Source organism: Parus major, chromosome 15 (assembly GCF_001522545.3).
Source record: "Parus major isolate Abel chromosome 15, Parus_major1.1, whole genome shotgun sequence".
NCBI lineage: Eukaryota > Metazoa > Chordata > Aves > Passeriformes > Paridae > Parus > Parus major.
Window position 1 is genome coordinate 6,916,477 of NC_031784.1, and position 20,141 is coordinate 6,936,617.

Consider the following 20,141-nt stretch of genomic DNA (forward strand, 5'->3'; position numbering starts at 1 on the left):
AAGCAAGAGGTCTGGCTACAGATCTGAACTGTGGGATATTTGGTCTGTGAAGTTCTGTCCTTGCTTCCAGTGGCAATAGCTTGCATTAGTATGTGTACTTTTTAAATACCCAGCTGCTCCTGAACTTTGTTAAGTTCTTAATTTGTGCTTTTTTCCCTTGATTTAATTTAAAGAGCAGGGACCATCATTCTGCTTTTCAGAAAAAAATGAACACTTACTTCTTGCTGAACAGCTGACACAGTGTAATGAAAATAATTTACTCTTCAGTTTTCTGAATGAATCCCTTATCCCTCCTGTCGTTCCTTCCTTGAATACTTCCTGAAAGTCATAAACCACCAGCAAACTAATTTTGGCTTCTACTAGAAAACTTCTTTAACTCTAGGATACCTCACTGCCCTTTACATTCCTCTTCAACAGCAGATGAGTCTGCCACAATGTATAGGGGAAGTGTGGAGCTGCACATCACAGGAGAACGGCCACAGTCACAAAAGCAAAGCTTGCTAAGATAAAATTTTGCCATCATCTCCTTTGACTGGGGGGAGAAAACAAAAAAAAAGGAAATTAGAGTAATCAGAAGATACAAGCATGGAGCTGCAATTCATACTCTAAGGAAAACTGAAGAAAACTTATGCTTTCTGAAATTGTAGTACAGTGCACCTGATTCCACAGGGCAAGAACAAGGTAGAAATGAACCATGATTCTGGGAAGTTAAATCCCCAAAGTACCCTTTGGTGAATATGAAAACAAATTTATTTTTCAGAGCCAGAAGAGTGGCTTTTTTATGTTTTAATTCCAGGATGCACATTTGAGTCATCCAGGTAATATTTTTCTCACTTATTCACTGGACTAAAAACAGGCTCTTGCTTATTTACCTGAAAAAAGCATAGTCAGGTAGTTTGAATGACTCGGTTGGGGGTTATTTTTTTCACAATTTATATATTCCACAATTCAGCACATTTTTTTTCTCTAGAAACACCTCACTTTTAACATTAACTTCAGCCATTTTGTTTTCCATTTAAAACAATACAAAGATATGTCAATAAAAATTAACTGGAAAATGCTGTAGACCATCCCAAGAGAATTTCACCAACTAGGGACAGAGTTTTACTAAAAGAATGGCTGAAATTAGTGAGATTCTCAGCAACAGACTTGTACATCCTTAAACAAGAGATTTACACTGCTCCAGGTTGGGCATGGAGATGCAGAAGAGGAGTGGGGCCCATCCCCTTCCTCATCTTCTGTCACAAAAGCCCTCCCAAAGCTTCTTGTGATATTAATTCTGTCATGCTTACAGGCCTGCTTCCACACACTACAGAGAAGAAAAGAGCCTTTAACATTGTTTATGCTTTAGATATAAGTGACACACTTATTTTATCAGCTCTTCAACATCTGCTGTTCAACAATAAACAGAGATATCAGCAGGTTGTTTTGTTTTTGTTTTTTTACAATACCAGATCCATCTGCCATACAGCAGTTTAACTCTGTATTTAGCTTCCAAAGCATAATATTCTCTCTTCTCCCTCCCCATGACAGCTCAAGGCAAACCACAGTCCCTGGGACATCTGGAGGCTGTGGTTTGACTGCATCCTTTCCTGCCATGAATAAAAGCAATCAGCCTTGCTGAATTAATAATTATTTAGGAATTGTTAATATTTCTGAATTGCAAGACTCCATGCTTGCAAAGGCTGTAGAGAACACAGCTCTCCTTCAGAAGGTTATTAGAAAGAAAAGCTACACGTTAGTTGTCTTAACTGTGCAAGATGAGAAAATGCATCTGCCTGGTTTCTTTAGTAACTGCTATGCAGCAGCTCCTTTGGTATTCCTTGCTTCTCTCAAATTCATATAACCATGGCTTAGTTTCCCAGGGACTTTTTGTGTATGTTGGAAAAAAACAAGGTAGAGAGAATGATATGGTTATGCTAAAGATACAGTAAACACAGCCAGCAAGAAAATGTAAGTATCCTCATTCTGAATAGCAACAGATGCCAAGAAAGCAGAACCCTGCCTTGAACTGGAAATGTTTTCAATTATTCACAATTTCTGCCAGCAAAACATAAAAGGGGTTAAAGTGAATTCAGAACATCCTAACAGATGTAGAAAAAGCAGAGCCTTTGCAGAGGGTGTGCTCCCACTGGAGCCCCTGTGCCAGTGCTCCAGACACCGAGGGGCCTCTCGCCATCCGTGCAGTTCAACCATTCCTTTGGAAAAGTCAACCTGGGTGTGCACTTCTGGCAGAAGGGCTGCCTGGGCAAAGGGAAGAGCAGCCAAGGAGAACAGGTTCCCTTTCTGCCAGGAGTTTGTTTCCTATGTGTTTGGTTCGACTCCGACCCCTCGCCTGCACAAGCACTTGGGTGTTGAATTGTTCAAATTACACAGTCTTGTGTTGCTCATTTACAACAGCACAGCCAGTGACAAAGAAAAGAACTTAAAGTGCTCAGCACCCTTCAAAAAGGAAGAAAGCCCGTGGTGACAGGCTGGAGAATGCGTGACTTGTTTTTCCACCAGCCCATGATGCACACACACACACACACCACATGGAGTTTGGGAAGCTCCAGAATCGTCTGCACACAGGCTCGCAGCTGTCTGCAAGACAGTTAAACCTCCAGCTCCCCCTCCCCGAGTTAGGAGCACAAAGCACGAAAAGCAGAACCTCTCTGGAACATCTCTCTTGCAAATTGTTGTAATTTCCCATCTGTCTTCAGCTTGGATGACTTTGCCAGGTCCACAGGGGACAATTTCCAGCATTCGTTTTGGATTAAGGGTTCCTACACTGTGACTCAGGAGCCAGAGTAAATGACCTGCAGCTGCCTGACAGAGCCATGTCCAATGGTGAAAGTGCCAGTCCCAAGGGGCTCTGCTAGTGGGTCCTAAGTGAGTTAAAATCCAGCAGTTACCACCCGATCTCAAATTATAGGAACCAATGACTGTGTCAAGTTGATTTGCAGACTGATAACAGTGTGAAAGATTTTTTGGATAACCTCCATCAGAAAGGACAGGGTTTGTTCAGGCTTTTTTCTTTTTAACTAGCAAAGTTGTTGGCTGAACCAATTAGATTCATTTTTTTCTACTAGTGAAATCTATTGTTAGTCATTTGCTTTTATGCTGAAAACTACTTCTAACACCACACCTTGCTTTGTGTGCAAACAATACTACAAACAGTTGTGTTTGGCTTGACACCTAGTCTAACTGCAGTGTGACTTCACAGAAGTTCACAAAGACAAACAGGCATAATAAGAATAGCATCTCCTGGATCAAAAAATGTTTTCAGAAAGGACACATTCATTTGCTCATTATTTCTCTGGAAACTTCTGAGTTTTGGAAATTTCTGGTTTTTTCAGTAGACACAAAGTCCTTCTAGTGAATAGGAAAAACATGTTTTACCTTTGTCTTTAATGACGGCATTTTGAATATATACTCAGTAAAAGCCAACACTACCATACTGGATTACTGTACCTTCCCCTCCATTTTCAGTTTCTATACAGTCACATTTTAGCCAACCAGTGCTGTTGTCTCCAGTGCTATATGGACTTTCCTCCACTGTAACACTCACAAGTGGAGGCCAGGCTGTGAGAATCACCTTGAAATATTTTGCTCTTTAAGCATCCCATCTCTGCAGAGTGGATACACCCTCACAAGTGGATGCTGCCAGCCAGTATTGGGTAATTAACTGCAGTCTGGTAGAAAAATTGTATTAGCACAGCCAAGCCTAACATCGATCTACCAGGTCAGTGCAAATCTGCAATGCAGATGCAGAAGCCTATTTAGTCAGTTTGCTTAAGTATTTTAATTTCAGTAACTGAAGCAACTCTACCAGTCTGCTGCTCACTTCCACACTGGCAGATCCTTAACTCTTGGTCACTGAGTGCTCTGTGTTGAAACCCCCATGTTTGAAACAGGGGCAATGCCTGTAGCATGTGCAGACTGCTCATAGACTCAGACACAGCAACTAAATAAGCATAAAGAAAGACAGTGCTATGGGTATTATAATAATTTAGTTCTCCCTCATGTCCTGCCACTACAGCTGTGTGAGAGGAAAATGGGTCAAATAAAGATACACCCTCAAATTTCAGGTACTTCTAGTTATGTCCTGTCTTAATGTGGCTGCAAACTCTGGCCCCTCAAAGCTCTGGCAACCACTTGCTGCAACTCCACTGTGTCAGACTCTACTCCATATTCTCATTTAAGCTAATTACAATGTGGACTTTGCAATTCACTGATAATATAAAACAGACTAAGAGACTAACATGTTGCCTAAGCACGCAGGAAGACAATTTTTCCTCGGTGTAAGTGCAAGTGCATCTCTTCCTTCTGATCAAAGATCTGACAGGAACAGGACTGTAGTACAAGCACAGGAATCAAAAAAATACCTTCCAGCACAGCTGGAGCTGAGCACCAGCTGGAGCCACCCTCGAGCCTGGTCAAAATGATAGACAGAAGCCTCAAACCTTTGCGTTCCAGAGATGGGCAGCAACACTGTCACCAACCTCCTGCTGTATCAGCTGGCCCTGTCTACAGAGCAGCACACAGAAAAGGAAAGCAGGACTTCTACAGCTTTTCCTACAACTTCCATTTGCATCAAGGAGTGAACTAGTTAAACCTCTGCCAGCTCATAAATTCTGTTCAGAAACCAAGTAAGCATTTTGAAAAAGGTTTGAATGCAGTTGCCTGGGGAAAATGCAGGAAATTTATGTGACCCACTTTTATTGCTAATCAGAAGCCTCGTCCTAGCAGATGGTGAAATGGTTCATGAGGACAGCCAGAGAAACTTCAGGGTAAAGCTCTGCACAGAAATATTCTGCCATTCATTGTCTCCAACTTTCATTACCAACACCATGTAGCATCACAACTCTTCTGGGCTTTTGACTACCAAGGATACTAAATCTTCCTCATGCAATTCCTCTGATTTTTGATTTGAACTTCTTACCTTCAATGGAGATTTTTCTTAACTCTGGAAAACTTTGCATACTAATAACATGTCAGGAATACTCCCTGTGCATAAAGAATTTACATACTATGCAGCAAGAACCTCTTGTAATTGTTTCGTTCTGACCAGAAAGAAGGCTCAGAAAGAAGCCCCTGATGGCTCATAAGTGGCAGCAATGGTAAAGTAGGAGTAAAATGCTGCAGCCATGAAAGAGAAAAATAATGTAGTTGAATCATGAAGTAGATGCTTGGAACATATGTCAAGGCCAGATCAAAACAGCCAATTGTTGCTATTATCTACTTAATCTTCTGTTGTGTGGAAAAGGGAGTTAGGAAATTCTTTTCAGCCAATGCGTCTGTCTAAGCCAATGCCCAAGGCAAATAATGCTCTAAACAATAAGGCATTTTGTTTAACTCTGCAGTAAATATTAAATTTGCAAAGACAGCTGTTTGGTTGCAGTCTCCTCCTGCAATTTCCAGTCAATGTTTCATATTTACACAAATGCATAACCGTACATAATCCCCCCACCCTCAAGTTTCAGCTCCTCAAGGGAGCAGGCAAGAGTGGAAACTGGGGCTTAGAAGTTTAATCCTTGAAACAAAAAATTAGGCCGCTTCCTTGAGAGCTGCCACATGTTGTCTGTTTGAAAAAGTGACATTTGTGAATTTTTACTTTAGAGCTATTGAAATCTTTTCAAGATTATCAATCACAGAACAGTTTCACTGCAGAAGGATCTCTAGTAGTAGAAGGAATTGACAGGAGCAGCTCCTGTCACATGGGAACTTGGAACAACCACAGGTCAGGGCAGCAATCTTTAACCTTTGGTTTCAGAGGAGCCTGACATTGACAAATTACCAGCAGCAGCTGACTATACCATGAAGTGGTTCCTGATCTTTTAGCAGTTGTATTATTCATACAGGAGATAAACATTATTGTTTGCCCTATTGTTTGATTGTGAAAAGCCAATAAATCAACTTTGGCTGAAAAAGGTACATGCAAATCCATGCTATTATGCTGAAGATGTCAGTAAAACAAGTCAAATCCAAAACCAGAAATCTTAGTTGAAAAGGAACTACTCTGAAGTTACACCTACCTTCCTCTATACCCAGTGAAGTTCTAGCATCTGTCCATTGGGAACACAATATTCATAGGTTATAATATAGACTGTAGAAAGACAGAATCATGTAAATTTAAAATATTTAATAACCCTCAAAATGCAGAGTTCTGGAAGCTCACAAGTCTTTGCCAAGCAGTTATCCATTCTTGCACTCACACCAAACTCTGCTAAACTTTCCATTCCAAGACCACCAGAGTCCCCTGAATAAAGATGAACAGATGTGGTTGTTTGCAGATACAGGAGCAGACAAAGCCCCTCCACCATAAGCACTCCCACCCATGACCAGATTTCTGCATGATGGCTCAGAACACCAGGGATGCTCATCCAGTCACTGCTGAAAACTCTGAGAATAAAGAAGCTTTGAATCATCTTTCTGGAAAAAAAAAGTAATTTTTTCCCTATATGGTTCAATGCAAGGCACAAGTCCTTGTGTTTAGTGGGATGAATACAAATCTTTAACTTTGATTTGGATCCTCTGCCATTTTCTTTTAGAAGCTAACTTGCATATGGCCACACTCAAGTTAAAATAAATACATTCTAATGTAACCACAGACCATCCATGGACTGGATCTACCACACAATAACTCAGGTGTCTGATGTGCTACTGAAACTGCAGATGCTTGAAATGTTAAAGGAGGAAAAAGGAGGAAAAGCACGTGAGTCCCAGTATAGCTCTTACACCCAGGTGCATCTTGCTTTCCCTTCCCCTCTTCCTCACCAGGCACACAGCCCATGCATTGACAAGTGTGTTCTCCCAGTTTGGTTTCCTGGGAGTCTCTACTGGCTGCTCATCAAGCCAAATGTTCACTTTGCTATCAACATAGCCAGGGGGCTCAGAGATGCTCGCCAACCCTTGTTCAACCAGTGTTTCTGTTTTACAACATGTCATGCTTGGTGATATTGAAAGGAAAAGCCAATAAAAGGAAAAATTAATCTTGTGATTAAACAAAACACTTTGGATTGCTGGCTGCTGACACTGGCACCAAGCCACCTTCTTCGAGGACAGAATAGAACCTGCCTGCTGTCTTCACCAACAAAAGGATTTTTACAAAATAAGGGTGTCTTGCTATGAATGATCAAAATGAGCAGCTTGGCAAATGGACCTGGCCAATCCTTAATTACAGCTTTGTTCAAGAACAAACTTAAAGATGATATTGCTCAGTTCCAGAATGACGTGAACCTGCCCTTGAAGAATTTCTGCATGGCCATGTAGACAACATCTAAATTCACAAAATACAGAATTTATAGCAAATTTGTGAAATAATAAGAGTTTGGAAATCTGTTTTAAAGGTATTTGTATGTGTCAATGCAGTGTACAGTTTAGAAATCAGAATCCTCAGGACTTGCTAAGCACCTGCTCCCTCAAAAGCAGGCTTATGTGCCATTGAAAGATTTGTGCTGGCCCTTTGGAAAGGGATTAATTCCTTTTCAACTAAGAATATTTGCATAAGGTACTGTGTTAGTTATGCCCAAGTCCTCTGTGATGCTTGCAGAAAATGTAGTTTTTGTCATCAATTGCACAATGTTCATTTTTATTCTAGCAAATGCTAAAATTTAATTTAAACACTGTTCAGTAGGTCTCTCTTAGACAAATTCAGATATGCAAATAAACTTAATGAAAACAAAACATCTCATAAGCACAGTCAAATCAGAACATGCTTCTGACTGGCTTCTCACCATAGCTGTGCTATAGGACACAAACTCCATACTATAAACAGCAGGGGCTGGGTTTGTAGTTTATAAATGGAATGCCCCCACTTCCAGTCCTGCCCTCCCTGTTTCCATACATTCTTCAGGTAACCATAAAATCTCATCAATTTATACATTAATATTCTCTTAAAGTTGAACAGCACAAGCACTGGAGAGTCCTTCCTGGTCCAAAAGCTAATCCAAAGCAGGGCAATGAAGCTGGTGAAGGGTCCAGAGCACAAGTCCTATCAGGAGTGGCTGAGGGGAATTTGAGTTGTTTAGCTTAGAGGAAAGGAGGCCAAGGGGAGACCCTCAGGAAGAAGAAAGGCTGTCAAGTTGCACCAAGGAAGGTTTAAGTTGGATATCAGAAAACATTTCTTCACTGAAGGGGTTGTCAAGCTTTGGAACAGGCTGCCCAGGGCAGTGGCTGAGTCAGCATCCCTGGAGGTATTAAAAGTGTAGATGTGGCACATGGGGACATGGTATAAGTGGTGACTTGGCAGTGCTGGGTTAAGTGTTGGACTCAATGAGCTGGAAGATCCTTCCCAAATTCTATTATCTATATTTCTATCTACCTCAAATCATGTGAGTGACCAATATAACATCACCACCAGAACCATCAACACCATCTTCACACAAAAACATTTAAAATGTTATTAAATCCAACCCCCGAACACTGTAAGACCTATCATTTTTTATTTCAATATGGTTGCTGATGTTACAGTGTACCCATTAGTCTTGGCAGCACCAAGGCACTTCAGTGGATCAGTGATGAATGTCACTTCTTATAAACCAGCTTTCTAAAAACTAGTTCTGTCCAGCAGCTGTACACAGCTGTCTCCCAACAAATGGGATGACAAAGTTGCTTCCCAGTAATAAATGGTAAAGATACCACTGCTTCCCCAAACAAATGCTATCTCTATGAAAACCTCTCCATTTTTTTTTTTTTATGATCTTCAGCCATTCCTAAATTCATCACAGTAGACACTGGGAAGTCTTACTGAGAGGCAAGTTTATGAAGGCAAAAATAAATCGATCAGAAGAAACCTTTGACCAAATCTTTAATGATGAATAGCAAAATACCAGTTTCTGGAATCAATGTCTCAAACTTGAAATGGTTGTGGCAGACAAAAATGGTTCAGAGACACAAATCCCATAATCTGACATGGAGTAGAACCTGCCTGTTTGTGTACTTCCCCTACTGAAGGAACTGTAAGAAGCTTTTCTTCAGCTCACCAGCCAGGAAAAATCATGTGTTGATAGAAAAGTTGTGCTACCTAATGCTATGAATCTATGAAGGTGATGAATAGCCCAAATCTTAATGCAGCTGGTGAGAAGATGCTGTCAGATCATTAAGCAGAGCCAGGTGATTTGTCAGTGTTCAAAGACGCAGAATTTCCTATCTTCCACATCCTCCCTCAGGCTCCTTGCACATGCACACGTCCTCCAAAACCATCTTTCATTACAGCCTGAAAATCATATTTTATCTTCTCTTCACCCAACTCACAAATCTGCCAGGTTTCCACAGATGATTTTCAGCTCAGTCTCTCCTTTCTCAGTGAGACTGGGTCTGAGCACAAACCTTTATTAGCAAGTTTAGGCTAACACACTGCATTGTGATTATCATGTCCACTGTTCTAAGGAAATTCTTTGCTGCTGCAGCAGCTGAATGCATGTGGGCTTTTTTTTTTCCACACTCTTGTAGCTACAGACAATAAGTACTGCTGATGTGTGCTTTTTACAGAGTAGCACATTAGATTAATTCTAAAACCTATTTTATCAGATTAGTTTAATTAGCTTGGATTTCACATCTGTTCTGTAAAACATACTAAAAATCTGTCTCCAGTTTAAGTTCTGGGAGAAAAAGCAGTGAATTCACAAATGTATCCTAACAGAAACATAAAGCTCCTCCTAAAGAAAAACCCAGAAGCGAGAGGCACCAAGGCAACAAGACAAATGGAAGGAGTAAAAGCACAGATAAGCATGAGGAAAGCTCCTCCAGTAACACTCTACCATGACCAGTGTGGGCACAACTTTGTTAAGCAGCACTGCAAGACGACATTGAATTTTTTACTCATGTAAGCAATCCTGCTTGGCCCAGAACGACTGAGCAACCTGGCAGGGATGTTCATGGTTTAGTCCCACAGACATGGTAAGAAGATAATTGGAGCATTCTCCAAGTTGCTGACAGGGTGGATGCTCTTCTGACTTAACTGTAATGCTTTAATTGAAACATCTCACTGGACACAAGAGGAACGGACACAAATACAGTGTGAGAAAAACACCATACAGCACAAGTGTTTTTCACACTTGTGCAACTAAGATAATTTATAGTGAACATAACCCTGAATGTGGATGTTTCAACTACGACACACAGTAAAACAGATACCTTTACATTCTCAAAGCAAGCAAAATTTTGACTGGTTGAAAGGTGAAAGTTGGAGACACAGGAACCTCATTTTTTGGTCTCAGCTGACTGCCTTCCTGTAACTCAGCAGCAGTTCTGCACAGAATTAATCTTACTTTGCAAATGCTCCACAACACAGACTGGATGGACTTCAGGACAGTTGAAAAAAGCTCAAGTGGAAATTGCTTTTGTTTGCTCAACACTTCATTTTCAGGCCTCTTGTCATCCCGGTATTAACAATGCCATGGCAATTCTACTGTGGAACAAATTCCTTATAAATATGGATTTCCAAAACTGAAATGCTTAGGTAAAAAAACAACAGAGATGCAAACCCACAAGTTAGGATCATGTTTAAGACTGGTTGCAAAACGTGACTTTACTGACAACTCTTCTTAACATCTCTATAAATTTCATATATAAGAAATATGCATTTAGACAATGACAAAAGTAGCATTAGTAGACTCGAATGCAAGTCTCAGAAATGTAAATAGAGTATTTTATTATTGCACTACATTTTCAGGCTGCATAAATAAGTGTACATGTATTGGTGGCTGTACTAAGCCACTCTGACAACTATGACTTTATTGTGGCAACAAAATGCCAAGAAATCCCTCGAGATTTAGCAATATTTTCTGACACCACAATCCTGCAGCTATCTCCACAAGCAATTAATTTAAAATGCTGCACTGCCTCCTGCTACATTCCAGAGAGCTCCATCAGGCAATTCAGCCTGCCTAAGAAAAACACTGACAATGCAGAACCAGTGACTGACAGCTGCCAATCAGCTCTAACCCACCACAACCTCCTGAAATGGTTCAGATAGGCTGGCAAGAGAAACACTACACTGCATTACCCCAAAGATGTCAAGAATATCTTCCAAATAGGTTTGTCTTCCTTAAAAGGAAAGTTACATTCTTCAAGGGGCAAATAAATAAAGTTGTGGAAGATGCCAGGTTGCTTTACAGTTTCTATGCCAACCCTCTCATCACCACAGAGAGAGAAACTGGGCCATGCTGTGGGGAGCATGGCAGCAGCCACCAAGAATATCCAAAGGGGAGATGCTCAGCTTAGTCCAGTCAGGCACACAGTCTGTTGCTATCAAGTTCTCGCTCAGCTGGAGGAGAGGGAGGCTTGCAACTGGCTGAGATGCACCAATGCTCGCATAAAAATACACCCTGGGAAGGGAACAGAAAGGATATAGATGTTTCCCAGGGAATAAGGCAAAAAAACCCAGTTAGAACTGGGATGCCTTGGATTAAGCATGTAAAGGAACAATAACTGAAAGAAGAGAGAGATATATAGGAGAGAGCAGTGAGGCCAAAGTACAGAAGACAGAAAGGAAAGAAAGGTAAAGGAGGTGGCAGAAAGTGCTAGAAGAAAACAATAAGCCTGTTTTCCACATCAGTGACATATTGGAGCCAGTGTAGGTAATTTTTGTCCCAGCATTAGCTTTGGGGAAGACAATCCTTCCACCTTTATTCCCTCCAGTGTGATGCTGCTCAATCAGGCAGAGTCAAAATCGCTGCCACAGAGGGACTACTGGCAACCAACTAAGTTTGTCCTTAGAATAAAGCAGTGAGCTGAACATGGAAATGCCTGGCATTACACAAGACAGGTCACTGAATGCTGCTAAGAAACCTTGTACATCCTCAAGCTCAAAGCTACCAAGGGTACTTCCACAGTAAATTTACAGCATTTCAGTGGTCAAGTCAGAAGCATGTAGCCTTTAGCTCTTAAAGGTAATTCATACAAAAGACAATGACTGGCTGCAAATTTTGGCTTCTCTTTTGGGGAGCATTTTCTTACCTAGTTTTGGCTCTGTGTCCACTATGAGCTGGGTTAAGCTTAAATAGTAGATAGCTCTGCTTTGTCATGCCAGAGCTGGAGTTCACAGAGGTACAGCCTGTATGTGTGTGACAGCCTCTTCCTTGCTGTCTTTAACTGTTCAAACAACTCCTGTGTGTACCAAAGGACATGTCCTATGCAGTAATCTAAGACACAACAATTGATTTTAACACATTATTTAGGATTATGTCTGTTTTCATCACGCTTTTCTATTACAAGCAAAATGACTTTCTAGAACTATTGAAGGCATCAAATAAAGCAGAACCTAAATTCCTACCTGGAGGGTCCATGCTGCAGCATTTGTAGACTTAATCAAAAGGCAAAGTTTGCTGACAGCCAGCCAGACTTGTAAACTTCGTTTGCTCAGGCTGTACCAGAAGCATCCAGCACTAATACAATTCTAGCAAACATAGAATCATTTGTTCTGCTTGACAAAGGTCACCAGACATCAGCTTCAATCTCCCACTGAAGTTCCTTTACCAAATTCTGCTTTCAGCGCCAGAACCAAAGCTGCTCCATAATGAGCTGGGCCCCATTTTTTATAATAAGCAGTCAGGAACATTATGTGTTTTTTATACTCTGCAATTTTAAATTTACAGGGTATCATCCTGAAAACTAGGATTAAGTTTCATATGCTTTGAATTCACATGATCTCATTACAGGATGAGATGATTCTAGACAGACTCTGCACAACAGCATGGTGAATGTACTCAGGGGCCCAGCATGTGACAGCTACACATGTAACCCAGTAATTCTGCTTGGAAAGGAGGGTTTGTAAAAATTTACTCAAAGAACCTTTTGATTTCAGTCTTAGTCTTTTGGCTAACTGGCAAATTCTGAACACTAAAGTAGCCTGCCATTTAGCAACAACTCCCCTCAAAGCTCTGAGGTTTTATTTCAGGGCACAAAATAGTTAGGGAGTTTTAAAAAACTTTACACTGCTCACTTTCACTATGGCAAGGTATCAACTTGCTCTTACCTTGCAGTAGGATTTGCGAGGTAACAGCAGGTTGATACCGTGTCCAATTCACAAATGCAGAGTTATGTGGCTTGTGTGTCTAATTTATATATGGACATTTCCAGTGTTCAAAGGGGAAAATGTGATTTAAGCATGTGATTGTCTGCCAAATTCCTGAAACAATCACAGATGTTTCATATATGTCTGACTTAAGAGGGCTGACTGCTGAAACCTAGACTTATCCAAACCACTACAAATTCCTCTACAAGCCATTTGTCTAGAGGCAAAGGACAAAATCTAGATTTATGGATCATGACACAAACTTATAAATCTTTGCTCTTAGTTTACAATTTAAAAAACATTTAAATATGAAGTTTGTCAGTCGAAGTAGCTTTTGGTCCTTTAATCCTGAGTTCCAGTTTAATGGAGCAGAAGCAGCACTTGGTGTTTCCCTGCCTTAATGTGCCTTTAGTTTTGTACAGTGCCGGTGTCTGCAGCATGAACACAAATAACCTGCAGAATTCTGGAAATGCAGCTGCCACCTCCACCATGGGGAACAGCAAAGATGAGAAACCTTTTGTCCCCAGCCTCACCAGTGGGAGGAAGAGCCTCAGGGTTCCCTGCAGAAGGCACTGCTGCTGAGACAGCAGCTATTGCTTCTACATCCTCCTGAGGAGGTTGCCTGGCATGGAAGGAGCAGACAGGCTCCTGAAAACCCACCTGCCCAACACACAGTGTGTGGTGTGTGTCAGTGTCACTCAGCTGAGGATGGGGCTTGGTTTTTCAAAAAGCTTGTCTTGATAACAGTGGAGCAACCCCAGAACTGCCTAATGTCCAGTTTCTATTCTAGATTAAGTTGCCCTCAAATCATTGTTGCTGGAAAATTAAAAAAAATAAAAAAAATAAAAAAAAAAGAACCTGTCTTCAGTTTTATCTAATTTACCGAGCTTCAACAATTTTGGGTGACTAAACATTAAATTTTCAATCTGTGACAAATTACTTTTGCAGTTAATTTTTTTAACAAGCAAAAGAAAACCACTTCTTTCCCAGTTAAAATCCAGTAACTTAATCTTTATGATACTAATGGTGAGGATGTTTGAGGCCTAAAATTTGGCAGGGTGTTGCCACTGATTTCTTCAAACCAAAACTTTTAATCATATATTATCCCAATTTTTAAAATAGCTTTAGCTGGTTCAAAACACCATTTTTTCAGTGAATGAGCTATTCAAAAATCCTAATCAGGGACCCATTTTACTAGAAGCTGTATAAACACAGCTGCTAGAAAGGCTCTGGTACAGATTGCAACATAATGGTTTGAATTCTGTTTGGAGAAGAACCTCACAGTGGCAACTTAAACATGTCAAACACTCTTCTGTAGCCCCAAAAAGTAATGTGATATGGTTTGATTAAAAATAAACCACAACAAGTGAAATATAATACTGAAATACAATGAGCAGAAGGTGGAGACAGAGCAACCATGAGGTAAGTTTATGAGAATTTGCTCTTGAAGAACATGAGTAAAAGAGGAAGAAGAGGAGCTGACAAGGAAAAACAGCTCTGAGGAAAGAGAAGTAAAAACAACTTGAGGCAAAACCAGAGCCAAGGAGGCCACCTGAAAGTTGCTCTGCCTGTGAGAGCACTGCCAGCCCTGGCCATCAAAGCATCTGAGGAACCACTAATCCTGAAGGGAGGCTTCCTGGATATAGGACTAACATGTGGAAGACTCTTCATATTGTATTCTGCTTCAGTCAGGTAATTTTCTTTCAAAAGAATTCACTGCTTTCAGGGTTCAGGAGAAATCCATTGTGAAGCCAAAACCAGATGGGAAAATGTTTAACAATATGCAGAGTACTCAGTGCTTTTCAGGAGAAAGCCCAAACGCAGCTATTTAGAGACAAGGCTCATGAGGTTGCAGGTGGAAAACAGCAAGAGAGCTGCTCCAGGTAGCTGCTTCCACAGACTCTTCTGGATGCTGCAGGAAAAGAACAAATACAGGTTATACACAGTTTGCAGTGGTTTTACCGAGTGGGGTGGGGAATGTGAAGGTTGTTTGGTTTATTTGCTCAATGCTCCCAGTTGCAGCTACAGAGAGCTATAATCCCTGCAATCATTTTATTGTGTCACAGAAACATATGTTTGAGGTAGTCTGGCTGGGATTTATTCAGCATATATAACAGCAGCAAGGAGTTTTCAAAAAGGGGTTTGTGGTTGGATTGATGGACATGTAATCACTTTGGAAGGCAAGATGAATCACTCAAACTAGTGGGGTGAAGCAAAAATACACACTGAATTCCCTTCAGCCAAGGAAACAAAAGAATAAATTATCACATTCTACATGAACTGGGTGAAAAAAAAAGGACCAGAAAATTTTCCAAGACAACTGACTTCAAAGAGTATTTGAATTTCATATTCAAAGGATTTCTAGGAAGAATCTTTTTGGAATGGATGTGAAATTTGTAATAACTCACTACACAGCTTACCTTCTTGCTGGTACTGGAATTCTTATTCCTAGGAGAAAAGAGGAACATATCAGTGTTGAATCACCAGGCTGAAGCTAGGGGTGTTCTTAAGAGAATTTTCAAAAAGATCTACTTACCAAACTCTGTGCCTCTCAGGTGAGGGAAGTTCCTGTAATTTGAGTTCTTTTGATCATCTTCAATTTAAAAAAAAAAAAAAAGAGAAAAAAAATAAAAAGGAAAAAAAGATAAAAAAAGGGGCTGCATTCTCAGACTGCAAATGCTGGAGTTACCCACTTGAAAAATCAGTGTTGGCTGCTGCAGATGAAATTGGCTATGGCAAAGTAAATCATGTTGCATAGCAGATGACTTAAATCTCTTCTCAGGCCCACCTGTACTATACAAAGAGAGTGTTGCATTCAATTCAATAACCAGGCTGGGCTGCCTGAGCTTTTCCTTGGGTATTTCTGCTGGTTCCTTAAACTCATCAGCTCTTTTGACTGGACAATTTTGTACAGAATAAATGGTTCCTTCAAAAAATCCCATTATAGACGACAGCTTTTCCCCCCAAGATTCTACTTCTGCTGAAGTCTATGCCTTCTCTTGGACTTTCCCTGCTGGCAAGGCAACAGATCATTGCTGTCCTTTGGATTGTTTTTGCTTGCTTGTTTATAGGAAGAGGTCTGCACTTCCTAATAGGCTGTACCTGTGAGAGATTTGCCCAAGTAGCAAAATCACTCCCAAGAAAACAGTTCTTAACCCTACTACTTAATAATGATCTTTGGGATGAACTGCCTGAACTGTGGATTTCGGCATGTTGACTCATAAAATGTTTCCATGAAATAGAGATTTTGTTCTTATTATGAAGATACTTCTTGCTGGGAACGATCTTGATGCTCATTTCCTTTATGCAGAGATTGCTGATTTGGGGAGGGAGATGAGGATAGCCAAGGAGAGCTCCAGAGGTCAAAGCAAGGACAGGAGACAGGTCACTTGGTAAGGTAACTATTGATCCCTGTATCCTGCTGCAGTATTCGATTTGTACATCAGGCACTGCATTAAGAAATACGACACAAAAGCCACAAACTGTGTATCGTGTTTAATTCTGGCAACCTAAGAGAGCTACAAAGTCCAAGCCCAGTAGGAGGAAACCTCTACAATATGTTTGACATATGTTTGTTCTTATGCAGCCCCTCCCTGTAATGTCACCCATAGACTCCAGTACTTGAGTGCATAGCTCACTGTTTGAGTTCAGTTTTGGAAGGTATTCACAATCCTGACAGAGGATCTTCTTTCTTCCACAACAGTTTCTCAGATTCTCTCACAGGACACAGGACAAGATGATTTCAGGCATAAATTGACTACAGCAAAGTTCAATGTGTTTATTTTGCAGCTTTATGAAGAAAACACTGATGGATTTTCAATGCCTTATCACATCTCTTCCATGGCCATGTGGCTGACATTACTTTGGACCTTTAAGCAAAGAAAACTTTCAACTCCACTAACAGATATGATCCAAGAAATGTTTTTTGGTGACCTCACAGGACTGCTTACATGTCAACTAAATATCTGTTATTACTGATAAATTCTTATCTGGGGTTGAACGCAATTAAGATTTCTGTTGATTATCCAAAACCTTGGAGACCTGTTAACTTTGAGCAGTGTGATTATTCCAACTGACACAAATCAGTTTTCTTGAGCCTGTAAGGAAATCCTTCTGGGATGGGTGTTAAGTTGGTCAGAAGTGTTTGATTCACAGTTGTGGAAGCTGAGGACTTTGCCTTCGCCAGTGCACTGAGATACAGTCTAAGTTCAAGTCTCTATACTTGCTGTGACAATTCGTCCTTTCTATCCATTTTTTTTCGCTAGTAGAGTCTTTGCATGCCTTCTCAATCTCTGAGATTGAGCTGCTATACTTTAACAGACAATACAAGCAATACTCAAGCCAGTAACTTAGATACGATGGGACCGCTTTGCTAACAGGATTTTTCAGGAGGGTAATGGAGATATTTGTTACAGTCTCTAACTCTAGAACTTAAACCTATGAGTTAAAACTCTCTCTTAACTTCTCTGATTCTCAGCCTCTGACAGCACACCCAAAAGTATTAGGGGTGTACAGTATGATACTACAAGTGGAGAAGACAAAACTGTGTGGACACAGTCAAGTGCCTTTCTATTTTCATAAAATGGACAGAACCTTGTCTGATTGATTCCTTAAAGAACTGACCTAAGGAATTAGCTAAAAGATGAAGTTATACTGCCTTCTGAAATACAATAATGAAGTTGCAGGTGGGACATAGACTGTGTCAAATTTTGATTTTTCCTCATTTAAATTCTCTTACCAAATATAATTAAAACATTGTTCAGGTTGCACTTATCTATTTTTCACAGCAGAATACAAACACAAATGTAAATTATCTCACAGTTCTCAGTATTATCTTAAGATGGAGCTTAAGACCTTCTTTCTAATTATACCTTTGATTATCTTAGGTTTTGATTATTAACAGCAAAGTTATTTTTGGAGAACTAAATGTTTATTTCCAAATTAAAAAGACAAAACACGTTACTACTAAACAAATTGGTTTTCTCAGAAATCAAATTCTCCCCATCAAAACTAGACTCTTGAATAACCTCTTACATTGAGACTCCAGCAATAACCAGAGATAAACTGACCACGGTCACAGCACAGAAAGGGTCAAGTTTCAAGCCTTATTTACCACCCCGTTTCACAAACAGAGAAGGGAAGCACTAAGGATATTAAAATACTTATCAAGTATGAAGGTAATAGGAGTACATCCTCATAAAATGTTGTGGGCCAGCTCCCACAGCTGGGATTTAGCTTTTATGTTGGAAGATCTTGTTTCAAACCCACAAACTCTTCTGGGGTCACTGCATAAGTGCTTTAGGTTTCCAAAGATAAGTAAAAGATCAGGTTCATGGTCTGTTCTCCTTAATAAATAACAGTAATAACATGAATCATTCTCCCTTTTCTGAGTCAAAGCTTCCCAGAATCATTCCAAACTTCCCCCCTCCAGCCTTATTTTCCAATAGAAATCCCTAGTAAAGTAAAATGAGGAAATTCAGTGCTTGTTTGCAAGAAGTATTCCCTCCCACAAAGCAAGCACTTTTCCATCCCTGGAAAAACACTGCTTCCCAAAATGGGGCACTGCATTACATCAATATTCCTGTAGATGAACAGGCAGAGGCATGAATTCCCCTTGTTTCTGGAGGGAAGAGCAGCCCCCAGGATGATAAAAAAGTCTGAGCCAGCAGGTGTCTATTCCCAGCTCAGGATCACCCCAGGTATCTGGTGACAGAAGTGCTGGAGCTGTGCTGCTCTCTGGCAGGGAATTGTGCAGGCCAATTCCCTGCCAAGTCTGCTCCACACAGGCACACACAGTCAGTCTCCTGGGAAACCTCTTCCTGCTTCAGTTCTCATAGCAGTTGAAACTCTTAATGGAGTATTCGACTCAGCCTTAACATAATCAGATCAATCAGATGAAGATGTAGAAAATGGTTACCAAGTACTATTAATTTCAGTGTTTCCTCTGGCAGAAACAAAAATAAGTTCTGGTAAGGCTGAAGATGTCAGGGAAGAAACATCCCCAAAGGATGACAGAGAAACTGGAATCACAAAGGCAAACACATGGTAGAGAATCAGAAAATCCTCCACTGGGTTCCAACTCCTAAATTAACAGTATTCTGACGCACACTGGGGAAAGACAGCAGTGAGACAATCTGGTTGTTCCCTTTATGAGATGAAAACAATCTCTTCTCCTTGCTCAACCTTTCACAATAATCCCATGAGGAACTGCTCCAGCCAGGCACAGACAGAGCCAGCACACCCAGCCAGCCAGACTGCTTGGGGCAGGTTTTCCCCACCAGCAATCTCCTGTGTCCAAAGGGTCAGTCCACAGCCTCCCAGCTCTTCCAGGGACTTGAGTGCATGGGGAAGGCACAACTGTCAGACCTCCAAAAACACCTGCAGGACTCCATGGCTTGTGGGAAGGGGAGGAAGGTTATCTTCTGATGGTAAAAAAGAAATGCAAAGTTTAATTGCTATATAGGCAGTGCCTAGTACATGTGAGCAGGGATGATAAGGAAAATACCTATAGCAGTTCAAATTGGGTTTTAAAGAGAAAGGGCTTAATCCATTTCTAATTAAGTCCCACAAAGTAGTGAATTGACACTCTAAGTATATGTATGCAAAAACAGCTGAGAAGAGAAGCTGAGTAACTCCTCTCAGCACAAGTAAGATCACTTCTGCAATCTATAACTCATCTACTGACAGCAGTCACCGTGCCAAAACTCCACGTGGCCACTTCGAACTGGAAAAGAAGCCAAAAGCGGAGGACAGGCGTCCAAAGGGAACACAAAAGCAGATTCCAGCAGCTTTGCTTACGGGCTCTATTCACGCTGCTTAACCCCACACAATGCAGCCTGGCAGCCCTTGCCTGACCAAATTAGAAGTGTGTCCTTAATGAGTCTGACAGCTCAGGAAGCTGCCATTCACCAAGCAGTCGATGAGACTTCCCTGCTGCCAGCCCAGGTGACAGACCTGTCCTGCTCACACATGGCCACTTCCTTACAGGCAGGCTTGTGACCTGTTACAGAGGGTTGTGATTTCGGATTTTTACAATGGTGTTTTCAGTTTACAGATAACTACAGTCTTAAGCCAAGGGGCAGAGTAAGAAGCCAAATCCTCCTAGATCTGCTGAAATTACTTCTGCCCATAGAACCGCTCA

General features: G+C 40.9%; 1 protein-coding gene and 1 long non-coding RNA gene across 2 annotated transcripts in view; both read right to left on the reverse strand.

Moving 5' to 3' along the window:
- Positions 1 to 20,141, reverse strand: part of ZDHHC8 (zinc finger DHHC-type palmitoyltransferase 8) — a 111,141-nt gene that overhangs the window by 37,449 nt on the left and 53,551 nt on the right. The window lies entirely within an intron of this gene.
- On the reverse strand, positions 8,405 to 19,669 carry LOC117245187. Its single transcript, XR_004499549.1, has 2 exons — positions 15,421 to 19,669; positions 8,405 to 14,912 (listed from the first exon to the last, which is right to left on the reverse strand). It is a non-coding gene; the product is annotated as an uncharacterized LOC117245187 (long non-coding RNA).